This window comes from Eleutherodactylus coqui, chromosome 1 (genome assembly GCF_035609145.1).
Source record: "Eleutherodactylus coqui strain aEleCoq1 chromosome 1, aEleCoq1.hap1, whole genome shotgun sequence".
Classification (NCBI taxonomy): domain Eukaryota; kingdom Metazoa; phylum Chordata; class Amphibia; order Anura; family Eleutherodactylidae; genus Eleutherodactylus; species Eleutherodactylus coqui.
Genome location: NC_089837.1, coordinates 407,331,992 through 407,347,912, shown reverse-complemented (window position 1 = coordinate 407,347,912; position 15,921 = coordinate 407,331,992).

Here is a 15,921-nt window from a genome sequence, read left to right as displayed (position 1 = left end):
CTAGTGGGTAGGAGCCCTAACACATAGGTTTTGTTAACCTCCCACCTGAGGCCAAACACTCAAATATGGCAAGAGACACTTTTGCAGCCTGGAAAATCAAGTGTAAAGCCTATAAACTACCATTCAAAGTATCAAAGCACATGGATTTGTGGGGACACCTGGAATTTAGAGAAGGGCGGGTAAATAAAGTGTTTGAAGTATAGCGTAGTAGGGGTATTGGGAAAAATCCAACATCTCCTCCATTATAAGGAGCCAAAGTATAAAACATTCAAGGAAATGCAGGAAACAGATAACCTGTCTGCATCACATTTTCTGCCATATGCACAAATACGGGGATTTTTACGCTCAAGGTTAATTGATATTTCTAAAGAGGCGATAAATAACCCATTTGATGTACTAATAGGGAACCCCTCAAGGAGATATTATATATCTGATCTATATCACATATTTAGGGAAGGGTGGATATTATTAGGTAATGAACAAATGTTCAAAAGATGGGCATGGGAATTACAAGATCCGGAAATACCCCAAATCTTGTTCAAGGTTGGGAATTAGTAAGAAAAGCCATAACCAAGAAAAGGTGGAGGGAAACCTACTTTATAATAATTAATGGGGTGATATATAGATTTAACATTCCACCACATCCTGGAAACCCAGATCGACGGCACATGTTCCCTAGATGCTCGCAGTCAAAGATCGATTGACTACATGGCCTATGGCACTGCTCTTAAATTGAATTGTTTTGGGAACAGGTGCAATTGTTAGTGCGGGAGATAGGGATGGTGTCTATTCCCCGAATCCTACAGGCTTATGAGTTCCACTCTCTGCCTAAGGGTGCCTGCACACGAGCAGAATTTCAAGCGCGTGATTTTAGGCACATAATCCGCCCCAGACTGCAGCCAATATACTCCTATGAGGATCCGCAGTTGTCCCCAGATGGACGGATGTGTATCGCGTTTTTTCACGCGCGTGAAAAAATCTGCGACCTGTTCTAATTTTGGTCGGATCATGCGCGTGAAGCCTCCAATACAAGTGAATGGGTGCGTTTTTTTCACGCAGTACATCCGCAGTGCAGCTGCGGATGGAGTCACTGGTTGCTATGACTACAGGAAGTAGGCATGGTAGGAGGCGTCCCAACACACAGCACAGAGCTTCACAGGCACATTTCAACTGCAGATCTGTCCTTTCAGTCCCCTCATCTACCAGAGAGCAGCCAGCAGACACCAGCCTGCCACAAGCCATAATGATCGACATGGGGAAACTTGTGGCAATCATGCAGGACTTCCCCAGCCTATGGGACAGTAACTCCCCAGAATACCTCAACAAGAACAGAAAGGAACAATCCTGGCGTCTACTGTCCGCGCAGGTTTATGGGGATGCGTGGACGAACACAGTAGAAGCAGAACAGAAGAACTTGCGTGAGTATTATTCGCTATTGCGTCAAATGTACTTTTTTTTTCATTTTAACCCCTTAGTGGCCAAGCAGTTTTACTTTTGTTTTTATTGTGCTTTTTTCCATCCCCACTTTTAACCCCTTAGTGATGGAGCTTTTTTGCTTTTTTCCTTTTTTTCCCCCTACTCCCTAAAAAATCGTAGTTCCTTTATTTATCCATCGACGTCGCTGTATGTGGGCTTGTTATTTTTTTGTGGGACGAGTTGTATTTTGCAATGGCACTATTTATTGTACCATATAATTTACTGAAAAACCTTTAAAAATTGTAATCGGAGAGAAAAAAAAAGTCTTTCCACCATCTTTCGGTGCGTCCTGTTTCTGCAGCACGCAAAGTGCAACAAAAACGACCCGATATTTTTATTCTATGGGTCAGTACGATGACTACGTTACCACACTTATATCGTATTTTTATAGTACGTCCGAAAAAAGCTACATGGATCAACCATGCCCACAAAGACATCTGCTCACCGGGTGAAAGCATGTTGCCAGAATAATTTAACGGTGCTCGCACAAGCAAGAGGGACAAAACGGAGTCTGGGTGTTGGTTTTTAAGCTGTTTTCCAGGGAATGGGCAGTTCTCTAGGGGTTGGGTTTACAATAAGGGTGTCTTCCGGATTTTTCTGCGCGTTTTTTTCCGCAACACATCCGCGTATATCCGCGCGTGATTTTTCACGCATCCGCACCTATCCGCAAGCACATTTAGGTACCATACGCGCGTGAAAAATCCACTAGTGGAATCCGGAACGCTCGTGTGCAGGCGGCCTAACTATGGTAATTATACTAAAATGATTCACACTCTACTTATGATTAGAAAAAGGTGCCTCTTGTCCAAATGGCTACAAGCAACACCTCCGACACTATTAGATATAATACAGCATTTAAAATATCTAATTAAAATGGAGAGATTGAAAATAGAAATGCGCGCAGAATCTCAAGTGCCAAGGTTTTTCACGAAATAGCAGGTTTTTATAGAAAAGTTCCTAGACCTAGAAGAGATTATAGAATGTATGATGCTGTTTAAATATACAACTTGGTACTATATCCAGACAAACACCAATCGCCTGGGGAGACTTAAAGGGGTTGTCTCGTGAAAGCAAGTGGGGTTAAGCACTTCTGTATGGCCATATTAATGCACTTTGTAATATACATCGTGCATTAAATATGAGCCATACAGAAGTTATTCACTTACCTTCCCTGCGCTGGCGTCCCCGTCTCCATGGCTCCGTATAACTTCAGCGTCTAATCGCCCGATTAGACGCGCTTGCGCAGAAGAGTCTTCTGCCTTCGGCTCGGTCTGGCACGAGCGGCGTTCTGGCTCCGCCCCCTTCTACGCGTCATCGTGTAGCTCCGCCCCGTCACATGTGCCGATTCCAGCCAATCAGGAGGCTGGAATCGGCACACATGACGGGGCGGAGCTACGCGATGATGCATCGAAGGGGCGGAGCCAGAACGCCGCTGCTGCCGGACAGACCCGAAGGCAGAAGACCCTTCTGCGCAAGCGCGTCTAATCGGGCGATTAGACGCTGAAGTTAGACGGAGCCATGCAGACGGGGACGCCAGCGCAGAGAAGGTAAGTGAATAACTTCTGTATGGCTCATATTTAATGCACGATGTATATTACAAAGTGCATTAATATGGCCATACAGAAGTGCTTAACCCCACTTGCTTTCACGAGACAACCCCTTTAAGATAGATTAATACGCATCGACTTCTCCTAAATACATGGGAAGGGAGAGGGGTTGGAGTAAGAGATAGATATAAAATTGGAGTGTGAGGTGTTGCAAAGCCCGAATTTTGATTAATAAAAAATCCAGGAAAAGATACAGGATGATATCATCATAATGATTACCTATAGAAAGAAAGGTTATATTTTGTTTTGATCTGTCTTGTGGAATCCAGTTGAATCGGTGGTTTCAGAAGCTAATAAAGTTGGAAAGGATTAGCTATGCAATATCTTTGCAGCTGGCTGATCTTTTCTACTGTAGCTATATGGACTGTACATACAGCAAACTAGGTATGGGCGAGTTTACTGGTGTGAAAGTGAAATATTGGATATCAACAAGTAGTTGAGCTACGATAGGAAAATGTATGTACTGCCTGTATATCTGCTGGAATATATTGTAATCTTTTATACTTTTGATATGTAAGATGTTGTAATGCTTTAAATATGTGAAAAAATTGCAATAAAAAAGAGTTTAAAAAAAAAACTAATTGTTTCTCTTTTTGCCTTCCTCTGGATCAACATGGGGGGGGTGAGGTATGAGTATTAACTGGATGGACATATGTCTTTCTTTGGCTTTACATACTATGATACTATGAATCTGGACAATACATTAATATACTAAGGAGAAATAATTTGTGACAGGTGGGGGTGGGGGGGGGGGGTTCCAGAAAGGGTGGAAGGATTGTATCTTAGAGACTTTTTTGAGGTATGCCTGAAATCCACCTGGAAACTGTTTTGATTAAACTCCTGTATTATAAAGATTGGGACATTATTTTAAAGAAAGCAAGAAAAATTGAAGAGTCACCTATGGATGGTCCTTGTATAGGTGACTTGCCAGATTATTCAAAGCACATATGAAAAAAACTGATGCATTTTCAAGATGTGGCTTGTGGGGTTCACAGCTGCCTCATGCTATTTTGTATCCAGCACTGCTGAGCATTGTGATGCAAGGGGAGGCTTTTATTCTTTCATAATTCTAGGGATGTTGCCTGCTGGAATGATAAAAATTAACACTATTCATATAACAGTAATAAGTAGTCCTTATTATTAGTGGATAATTGGCAGATTTTTTAACTGCCTAAAATTAGATTATTTGCTAGATGGGTGGGAGCTTCCTGGGTACTGCTTCTTCATATTAGTGACCTTATTGTGATATTGGGATTCCTTTGACCATTATCATTATGTCTAGGTAATTAGAGCCCTAATTGTTTGAATCCATGTTCGGATAGATTTAATAAAAGGTCTTATAGTGGCTTCTCCTTCCCCATCTACTTTTGCACGTTTATTAATGGAATTAGGTTTATGTAATCTGTGGAGGTTGAGTAATCCAGAAGCTCTACAATGCTCTTGTTCTTCCAATTCACATAATGCACTATTCTAGAATAGATTCTAGAATAGATCTCCCAATAAGAACTCCATCTACACTTCTTTATGTTTGTAGAGTAGAATATCTACCATAAACTGTGTCTATTCACTCTCCACACTATTTCTCATTGATTATGAATGTTGGGGGATGTAGTTTGAATAAAGGTTTAAGGTTAAATTCCTTTTTGTTTAACTTGCTTGATGGTAAGAACAGAGGCGGCTCTATTGGAATTTTTTCAGATTAATATTGGCTCTTCCTCAATGTAAATAGTGTGGGATGCTATAAAGGTATTTATACATGATCATTACATTGCATGAGCAGGTGTCTATATATTCTCCCACTAATCAGGTGGAAATTAATTGGAAAGAGGCACAGTCTCAAATTGCGGTTTATCTGAGAAGTAAAATCCAACTTAGAAAAAAGGCAAATGGCGCTTACCAATGGACGACCACTGCTGACCACGACTCTGTATGGCAACTCAAAGGTTCTTCACCCTGGGTCAAAGAATTTCAAATATCCACAAAGGGAGGATGAAACCCTTGGATGTGACAGGGGTTTCACATCCAAAGAATTCCCTGCTGTGGCTGTCACAGACACAGCAGAGGATAGCGATCGTGTCCCATTGCTTACAATGAGGCCACACGATATGTGCGAATTTTAGGATCGTATCACCGCACAGCAAGTGCGAATATAAAACATGTGTGCCGCTTCAGTCACACATTCTTTATACATGCGTTTTGCGGTGAGTGCTGCCTCTGATTGGCTGAGCGAAGGGACCAATCACAGGCAGCTATCAGCTGTCATTCAATAGCTGAGAGCTGCCTCTGATTGGTCACAGTGCTCAGCCAATCAGAGGCAGCCCATTCAGAAGGCAGGGATTTTAAATCCCCACCCGCTGAATACTCTTCAGAGTAGTGCAGGAGAAAAGCCGGCTGGAGCCGGCTGAGCCCCGGCAGCTAAAGAAAGGTGAGTATTTATTTTTTAAAATTTTTATCACCATTTTCTCTTGTTTTTCATGAAGGGCTTATATTTAAAGCCCTTCCCTGAAAAATCAATTACAGGATGCCGGCAGCTGGATCCCCTACCGCAGCTGTCATCTGTGACAGCTGTAGAAGTGAATTCTTTATTCCTCGCAGGGAAGAAGAATTCCTTTGCTGCATCTGTCACAGATGTGGCAGGTGCAGCAGGGAATTCTTTCTCCTCGTGGGGATGAAGGAAACATCTGCCACATGCGGCAGATGTGTTCTTCATCCCCGCGGGGACACAGCAGCGGCGGACAGGTAAGTATTTTATTTATTTTTTTGAAACACTAAAATTCTTGTTTTACAAGGAAGAGCTTATATGTCAAGCCCTTCCCTGAAAAACAATTCAGGGGTGCCGGCAGACCATTGCTTTCAGTGGAGCCGCCGGCAGCAGCCGCGGCTCTATTGAAGGCAATGCACTGACCTTCATACACACGTGTTTTGCACGTGCATAGGTGTGCACCTATGTTCGCACCTATGTACGCACACAGACACGCTCATGTGAAGCCACCCTAAAAGTCAAACTAAACAAAAATACAACTGTACATGTATGCCCCTGTAAACCAACCTTGGACCAAATTCTATATGGAAACAACTTTTACATATTATAAAATTAAACTTAATTCTGATTTATTATTGCTAGATCTAAAAATAGTTTTTATAACCTCAAAAACTGAACTGCATTTAATACTAAGGTACAAACTATGGCAATGCAGTGACAAGTCCCTTCCAGAAACCTGACCAACAGTAATTTGAACCCTACATCATGATCTTCTTTACAATTATTTTCAATGTTAGTGTTAAGTGAACCAAACTAGTTAAACCCTGTTGTAGGTTGAACTTTGCTTAAAGTTCAGTTCATGCCAAGTTTGAGCCCCAGGCAGTTTGTCCTGCCCAAACACCTCTCCCTCTGTTTGTGTGGGCCTTCTCCCATACCCCAAAAACATAATAATAAGTGAATGTAGATTATGAGCCCCAATGGGGATAGGAAATGCAAGTGATGAAATATGCATGGGCTATATAAGTAAAAGTGATTAATCTGAAACATAGGGAGAACATACAAACTCCATAAAAGACCCTTGCACTGAGTCACAGGATCACCACCACTGTTTGATTGGGAACATTACTTTAGAGCTGCTATGAGGTTCAGTTTAAACTAATTCAGACCACAATTCGGTGAACCAGCTTATTTAAGCGTATCAAATATTCACTCATCTCTATTCCATGTGTTAGAATAAAATTTTATCCTGACTTAAACACTCTAGAATTGACTATCAAACCTTTAATTGCATTCTTCTGGGACACTGAACAATATCTCACCATATTAGATGTGTAGACAATATACTCAAGATAAGTTCCGTAGAAATATTATCTATTCTATACTAATTTAAAAACAATACTGAACACTTAGATGAAGTGTACAACCAAGATGTAGTCAAACCCCTTAAAAGTACAATGTCATAAAAATAATCTAACTTCTTTATTCTTAAACCCTGATTTAGTTCTATTATCAAGCTGTCAACAGCTGTTGCATTATATTATTTTTGATAAGTCTGACTGATATGAATAACATTTAGCAAGGTTTGGTTTGAGTTATTAAAGATCTACAAGAATCAGTACTTGAGAACTGAGCATATCACCTCTGATGACAAATTGTATTCACTTCAAATGCAAGAAAATGACACAGAAGAATGTGGCTAAAGGCTATGATAAACTCTGCAAAAGTGACCTTAGCTGACTGCATGGTGCTGTACAACAAAATGTACTGTACAATAAACTTTCTAAAAAAATAATCTTCATCCTTCAGTTTTGTTTAGCCTTTTTCTTCATATGCATCATTAACATTTTAACATTCTGCTTGTTTACTGTTGTACAAATCTGTGGTTTAAAGAAAGATTTTTTTTAAAGTATCAGATTTGTTTCCTTAAACAGAACCACTATTTTATTAAGTATTATAGCATTTACTTCAATTAATTTAGGGTATTTGCTCTTGGGAGCTTCCAAGCATTTTTAGAGGTGCACCAGGAGAATGTTATTGTATTGTGAGCATTGCTATTGAGCAAGTTAAGAACTCCGAAGTGGTGACTGGTAGAGATGAGCGAGCACCAAAATGCTCAGGTGCTCGTTACTCGAGTCGAACTTTCAGTGATGCTCGAGAGTTCGTTTCGAGTAACGAACCCCATTGAAGTCAATGGGCGACTCGAGCATTTTTGTATATCGCCGATGCTCGCTAAGGTTTTCATTTGTGAAAACCTGGGAAATTCAAGAAAGTGATGGGAGCGACACAAACGGATAGGGCAGACGAGGGGCTACATGTTGGGCTGCATCTCAAGTTCCCAGATCCCACTATTAAGCCACAATAGTGGCAAGAGTGAGACCCCCCCCCCCACTGTCAGCATAAAGATCGTTCTCCTCTGCCACAGCTGTAACAGCTGTGGCAGAGAAGAACGATGTTAGCCCATTGAATTCAATGGAGCCGGCAATACAGCTGGCTCCATTGAAAGCAATGGGCTGCCGGCGATCACGGGATGAATTGTCGGGAAGGGCTTAAATATATAAGCCCTTCCCTGCAATTCATCCAGAAATGTGTAAAAATAAAAAAAATATATACTCACCTTGTCCCGGCAGAACGATGTTAGCCCATTGAATTCAATGGAGCCGGCAATACAGCTGGCTCCATTGAAAGCAATGGGCTGCCAGCGATCGCGGGATGAATTGTCGGAAAGGGGTTAAATATATAAGCCCTTCCCTGCAATTCATCCAGAAATGTGTAAAAATAAAAAATATATATATACTTACCTGGTCCCGGCAGACGGAGTTCAGCGCGGCCAGAGGCAGTCCTCCTGAACTGCTCTGAACAGCTGCGAGTAGTATTCAGTATTTAAAATCCCCGCCTGCTGAATGAGCTGCCTCTAATTGGTCACAGCCTGACCAATCAGAGGCATATTCCACTCACACACCCATTCATGAATTTATGAATGGGTGAGTGACTGCTGCCTCTCATCTGATTGGTCCCGCTGAGCCAATCAGAGGCAGCAGTCACACACCCATTCATAAATTCATGAATGGGTGTGTGAGTGGAATCTCATCCCGCGTTCGCCGGCAGGCCATTGCTTTCAATGGAGCCGGCTGTATTGCGGGCTCCATTGAATTCAATGGTCAGTGGTCATTTAATCGAGACGAGTACTGCGTGGTGCTCGTCTCGAGTAACGAGCATCTCGAGCACCCTAATACTCGAACGAGCATCAAGCTCGGACGAGTATGATCGCTCATCTCTAGTGACTGGTCTAAAGCTGTATTCAAGGGAAGCTTACAGGATTTTGAAGTTGGTTACTAGGTGGCTGAAGGGTCTGAAGCAGAAGACAAACCCTCTGTATATATAAGTAACATCAGTTACTTTATGATTAGAGATGAGCGAACGCGTTCGTCCGAGCTTGATATTCGTGCGAATATTAGGGTGTTCGGGATGTTCGTTATTCGTAACGAACACCATGCGGTGTTCTGGTTACTTTCACTTCCTTCCCTGAGACGTTAGCGCGCTTTTCTGGCCAATTGAAAGACAGGGAAGGCATTACAACTTCCCCCTGCAACGTTTAAGCCCTATACCACCCCCCTGCTGTGAGTGGCTGGCGAGATCAGGTGTTCGCCTAATATAAAAGTCGGCCCCTCCCGCGGCTCGCCTCAGATGCCTGGTGAGTTAGATGAGGGACAGTGCTGTTTATACCGGAGCTGCTGTAGGGAAAGAATTGGTAGTTAGTGTAGGCTTCAAGACCCCCCAAAGGTCCTTATTAGGGCCACTGATAGCTGTGTGTTGGCTGCTGTTAGCAGTGGCATTTTTTTTTTCTCAAAATCGGCTCTGCAGAGCGTTGCACCTGGCATTAGGGACAGAAGTGCTGCATAGGCAGGGAGAGTGTTAGGAGTGAGTGTAGCCTTCAAGAACCTCAACGGTCCTTTCTAGGGCCATATTTATCCGTGTGCAGTACTGTCCAGGCTGCTGTTAGCTGTGCTGCATTTTTTTTGGGCTTCTCAAAATCGCCTCTGCAGAGCATTCCACCCTCACCCTCCATTGATACTGCAGGGAAAGAATTGTATAGGCAGGGCCACAACACAGTTATTATTCATAGAATATACGCAGTGCTGCCTTTTGGTGGAAAAACAAGTGAAAACAAATCTATTTGTCCAGCCTCTGTCCGTCCTTACGGGCGGTGGACATGTGTGAGCTGCGTGAAAAACATTGCTAAATCATACGCACCCAGCTACGCTTTACTGCTGGCTTCGTCATTTGCTTTCCTTAATTGGGAAAAAAAATACCTGCTCTGCCAGAGTTATAATAACTCTGCTACCCTCACGTTCTGTGACACATTAGCAGGGACACAGCACAGTTATTAAACTTCTCATGTTCATTGAATATACGCAGTGCTGCCTTTTGGTGGAAAAACAAGTGAAAACAAATCTATTTGTCCAGCCTCTGTCCGTCCTTACGGGCGGTGGACATGTGTGAGCTGCGTGAAAAACATTGCTAAATCATACGCACCCAGCTACGCTTTACTGCTGGCTTCGCCATTTGCTTTCCTTAATTGGGAAAAAAAATACCTGCTCTGCCAGAGTTATAATAACTCTGCTACCCTCACGTTCTGTGACACATTAGCAGGGACACAGCACAGTTATTAAACTTCTCATGTTCATTGAATATACGCAGTGCTGCCTTTTGGTGGAAAAACAAGTGAAAACAAATCTATTTGTCCAGCCTCTGTCCGTCCTTACGGGCGGTGGACACGTGTGAGCTGCGTGAAAAACATTGCTAAATCATACGCACCCAGCTACGCTTTACTGCTGGCTTCGCCATTTGCTTTCCTTGATTTGGGAAAAAAAATACCTGCTCTGCCAGAGTTATAATAACTCTGCTACCCTCACGTTCTGTGACACATTAGCAGGGACACAGCACAGTTATTAAACTTAGATTATTCATTCACTAGAGGCAGTGGGGCCTTTCGTTTTCCAAAAAGGGAAAAAATTATATTTGGCCTGCAGTCTTGCGCCAATTTATTTCCTGCCTGTGAAATCAAATCACTGGTAATACAGCATGCTGAGGGGTAGGGGTAGGCCTAGAGGACGTGGACGCGGCCGAGGATGCGGAGGGCCAAGTCAGGGTGTGGGCACAGGCCGAGCTCCTGATCCCGGTGTGTCGCAGCCGACTGCTGCGCGATTAGGAGAGAGGCACGTTTCTGGCGTCCCACATTCATCGCCCAATTAATGGGTCCACGCGGGAGACGGTTATTAGAAAATGAGCAGTGTGAGCAGGTCCTGTCCTGGATGGCAGAAAGTGCTTCGAGCAACCTATCGTCAACACGCAGTTCTGCGCCGTCCACTGCTGCAAATCCGAATCCTCTGTCTGCTGCTCCTCCTTCCTCCCAGCCTCCTCACTCCACTACAATGACACCTGCTCAGGAGCGGGAACACTCCCAGGAACTGTTCTCGGGCCCCTGCTTAGATTGGGCAGCAGCGGTTCCTCTCCCACCAGAGGAGTTTATCGTCACTGATGCCCAACCATTCGAAAATGCCCGGGGTCCGAGGGAAGAGGCTGGGGACTTCCGCCAACTGTCTCAACAACTTTCTGTGGGTGAGGAGGACGATGACGATCAGACACAGTTGTCTTGCAGTGAGGTAGTAGTAAGGGCAGTAAGTCCAAGGGAGCAGCGCACAGAGGATTCGGAGGAAGAGCAGCAGGACGATGAGGTGACTGACCCCACCTGGTGTGCAACGCTTACTCAGGAGGACAGGTCTTCAGAGGGGGAGTCAAGGGCATCAGCAGGGCAGGTTGCAAGAGGCAGTGCGGTGGCCAGGGCCAGGGGTAGAGGCAGGGCCAGACCGAATAATCCACCAAGTGTTTCCCAAAGCGCCCCCTCGCGCCATGCCACCCTGCAGAGGCCGAGGTGCTCTAAGGTCTGGCAGTTTTTCACAGAGACGCCTGACGACCGACGAACAGTGGTGTGCAACCTTTGTTGCGCAAAGCTCAGCCGGGGAGCCAACACCAACAGCCTCACCACCACCACCATGCGCAGACATATGATGGCCAAGCACCCCACAAGGTGGGACGAAGGCCGTTCACCGCCTCCGGTTTGCACCCCTGCCTCTCCCCCTGTGCCCCAACCTGCCACTGAGATGCAACCCCCCTCTCAGGACACAGGCACTACCGCCTCATGGCCTGCACCCACACCCTCATCTCCGCTGTCCTCGGCCCCATCCAGCAGTGTAGTTCAGCGCACCGTTCAGCCGTCGCTTGCGCAAGTGTTCGAGCGCAAGCGCAAGTACGCCGCCACGCACCCGCACGCTCAAACGTTAACCGTCCGCATAGCAAAATTCATCAGCCTTGAGATGCTGCCGTATAGGGTTGTGGAAACTGAGTCCTTCAAAAGTATCATGGAGGCGGCGGCCCCGCGCTACTCAGTTCCCAGTCGCCACTACTTTTCCCGATGTGCCGTCCCAGCCCTGCACGGCCACGTCTCCCGCAACATTGTGCGCGCCCTCACCAACGCGGTTACTGCCACGGTCCACTTAACTACGGACACGTGGACAAGCACAGGCGGGCAGGGCCACTACATCTCCCTGACGGCACATTGGGTGAATTTAGTGGAGGCTGGGACAGAGTCAGAGCCTGGGACCGCTCAAGTCCTACCCACCCCCAGAATTGCGGGCCCCAGCTCGGTGCTGGTATCTGCGGAGGTGTATGCTTCCTCCACTAAAGCACCCTCCTCCTCCTCCTCCTCCTCTGTCTCGCAATCAAGATGTGTTAGCAGCAGCATGTCGCCAGCAGTCGGTGTCGCGCGGTGTGGCAGCACAGCGGTGGGCAAGCGTCAGCAGGCCGTGCTGAAACTACTCAGCTTAGGCGATAAGAGGCACACGGCCCACGAACTGCTGCAGGGTCTGACAGAGCAGACCGACCGCTGGCTTGCGCCGCTGAGCCTCCAACCGGGCATGGTCGTGTGTGACAACGGGCGTAACCTGGTGGCGGCTCTGCAGCTCGGCAGCCTCACGCACGTGCCATGCCTGGCCCACGTCTTTAATTTGGTGGTTCAGCGCTTTCTGAAAAGCTACCCACGCTTGTCAGACCTGCTCGTAAAGGCGCACCGGCTCTGCGCACATTTCCGCAAGTCCCACACGGACGCTGCCACCCTGCGCACCCTGCAACATCACTTTAAGCTGCCAGTGCACCGACTGCTGTGCGACGTGCCCACACGGTGGAACTCTACGCTCCACATGTTGGCCAGGCTCTATGAACAACGTAGAGCTATAGTCGAATACCAACTCCAACATGGGCGGCGCAGTGGGAGTCAGCCTCCTCAATTCCTTTCAGAAGAGTGGGCCTGGTTGGCAGACATCTGCCATGTCCTTGGTAATTTTGAGGAGTCTACCCAGGTGGTGAGCGGCGATGCTACAATCATTAGCGTCACCATTCCTCTGCTATGCATCTTGAGAAATTCCCTGCAAACCATAAAGGCAGCTGCTTTGCGCTCGGAAACGGGGGCGGGGGAAGACAGTATGCCGCTGGATAGTCAGGGCACCCTCCTGTCTATTTCTCAGCGCGTACAGGAGGAGGAGGAGGAGCATGAGGAGGATGAGGAGGAGGGGGAAGAGACAGCTTGGGCCGCTGCTGACGGTACACCGGCTGATTGCCTGTCATCCTTTCAGCGTGTATGGCCTGAGGAGGAGGAGGATCCTGAAAGTGATCTTCCTAGTGAAGACAGCCATGTGTTGCGTACAGGTACCCTGGCACAAATGGCTGACTTCATGTTAGGATGCCTTTCTCGTGACCCTCGCGTTGCACGCATTCTGGCCACTACGGATTACTGGGTGTACACACTGCTCGATCCACGGTATAAGGAGAACCTGCCCACTCTGATTCCCGAAGAGGAAAGGGGTTCGAGAGTGTTGCTATACCACAGGACCCTTGCGGACAAGCTGATGGTAAAATTCCCAGCCGACAGCGCTAGTGGCAGAAGGCGCAGTACCGAGGGCAAGGTAGCAGGGGATGTGCGTAGATCGAGCAGCATGTACATCCCAGGCAGTGCAACAGTCTTTAAGGGCCTGGCCAGCTTTATGGCTCCCCACCAAGACTGTGTCACCGCTCCCCAGTCACGGCTGAGTCGGCGGGAGCACTGTAAAAGGATGGTGAGGGAGTACGTAGCGGATCGCACGACCATCCTTGGTGACGCCTCTGCCCCCTACAACTACTGGGTGTCGAAGCTGGACATGTGGCCTGAACTAGCGCTGTATGCCCTGGAGGTGCTTGCTTGTCCTGCGGCTAGCGTGTTGTCGGAGAGGGTGTTTAGTGCGGCTGGGGGTATCATCACAGATAAGCGTAGCCGCTTGTCAACCGACAGTGCCGACAGGCTAACACTCATCAAGATGAACAAAGGCTGGATTTCCCCAGACTTCTGTTCTCCACCAGCGGACAGCAGCGATACGTAAGCAATACGTAGGCTGCACCCGCGGATGGAAGCTACGTTCTCTCTCACCATCCAAAACGGGGACATTTCTGCTTCATCAATCTGTGTCTAATATTCCTCCTCCTCCTCCTCCTGCTCCTCCTCCTGAAACCTCACGTAATCACGCTGAACGGGCAATTTTTCTTAGGGCCACAAGGCTCACTCAAATAATTTTTCAGAACAATTTTTATAAGTTTCAATGCGCTTAAAAGCATTGGAACTTTAACTTGAACCAATTTTTCGTTACACTGGGCTGCCTCCAGGCCTAGTTACCACTTAAGCCACATTTACCAAAGCGATTAATGGGTTTCACCTGCCCTCTTGGCTGGCCATGGCCAATTTTTGGGATGTACATTAGTACTGTTGATACAGCAATTTTTGTGGGCCCTCGCCTACAGTGTAATCAAATTAATTTTTAGCCCACCTGCATTACAGCTGACGTTACCTCAGCTGTGTTGGGCAATGCAATGGGATATTTTTGTGTACCGCCGGTGGGTTCCAGGGAGCCACCCATGCTGTAGGTGCACACTGAGTTTTTAATACATCTGTACACTTCTAAAGAACCCGTCTGACTGGGGCATGCAGTGTGGGCCGAAGCCCACCTGTATTACGCACAACATTACTACCTCAGCTGTGTTGGGCAATGCAATGGGATATTTCTATGTACCGCCGGTGGCTTCCTGGCACCCACCCAGGCAGTGGGTCCACAGGGAGTTTAACCTACATGTGTCCACTTGTAAAGAACCCCAGTCTGACTGGGGCATGCAGTGTGGGCCGAAACCCACCTGCATTAACCCTTTCCAGTCCACTGTGTGACCTGTGAAGACATTAGGGTTTAAGGCTGTACAGCTCCGTTGTTGGTAGACGTCCGTCGGGGTTCTCTTACTGTATATTGCCAGCCTCTCTGCTGTCGGAGCCTATCCTACGTGTCAGCTCATGCAGTACTGGCTTTAGCCAGCATATAGCGCCGTTGTATAACAGCAGAAAAAGAGTAAGCCCCCTAGGAAAACCATATACAAATTGGATTGGAAAGGGTTAAGCACAACATTACTACCTCAGCTGTGTTGGGCAATGCAATGGGATATTTCTATGTACCGCCGGTGGCTTCCTGGCACCCACCCATGCTGTAGGTGCACACGGAGTTTTTACTACATCTGTACACTTATAAAGAACCCCAGTCAGACTGGGGCATGCAGTGTGGGCCGAAGCCCACCTGCATTAAGCACGACATTACTACCTCAGCTGTGTTGGGCAATGCAATGGGATATTTCTGTGTACCGCCGGTGGGTTCCAGGGAGCCACCCATGCTGTGGGTCGACAGGGACTTCACAATAGGGAGTTGTACCTGCCTGTGTCTATGAATTAAAAAGCCCGGTCTGACTGGGGCATGCAGACACCTTGACAGAATGAATAGTGTGTGGCACATAGGTTCCCCATTGCTATGCCCACGTGTGCAGCTCCTGATGGCGGTGGCACAGGATTCTATTTCTCATTGCTTCTGTACAGCATTGTGGGCTATCGCTCCGCCACTTTTAAAGAGGGTCGCTGCCTAGCCGTGCCAACCTCTGCAGTGTGTGCCTGCGGTCCCTCGTCATGGCAGACGCAATTCTAAATAGACATGAGCGTGGTGTGGCATGAGGGCAGCTGAAGGCTGCCCAGGGACACTTTGGTGTGCGCTGTGGGGGGGGAGGGGGGGCGGTTGGGCAGCATGTAACCCAGGAGAAGTGTCAGTGGAGTGTCATGCAGGCAGTGATTGTGCTTTGTTGGAGGTAGTGTGGTGCTTAGCAAAGGTATGCCATGCTAATGAGGGCTTTTCAGAAGTAAAAGTTGTTGGGAGGGGGGGGGGGCCCACTCTTGCCGGTATTGTGGCT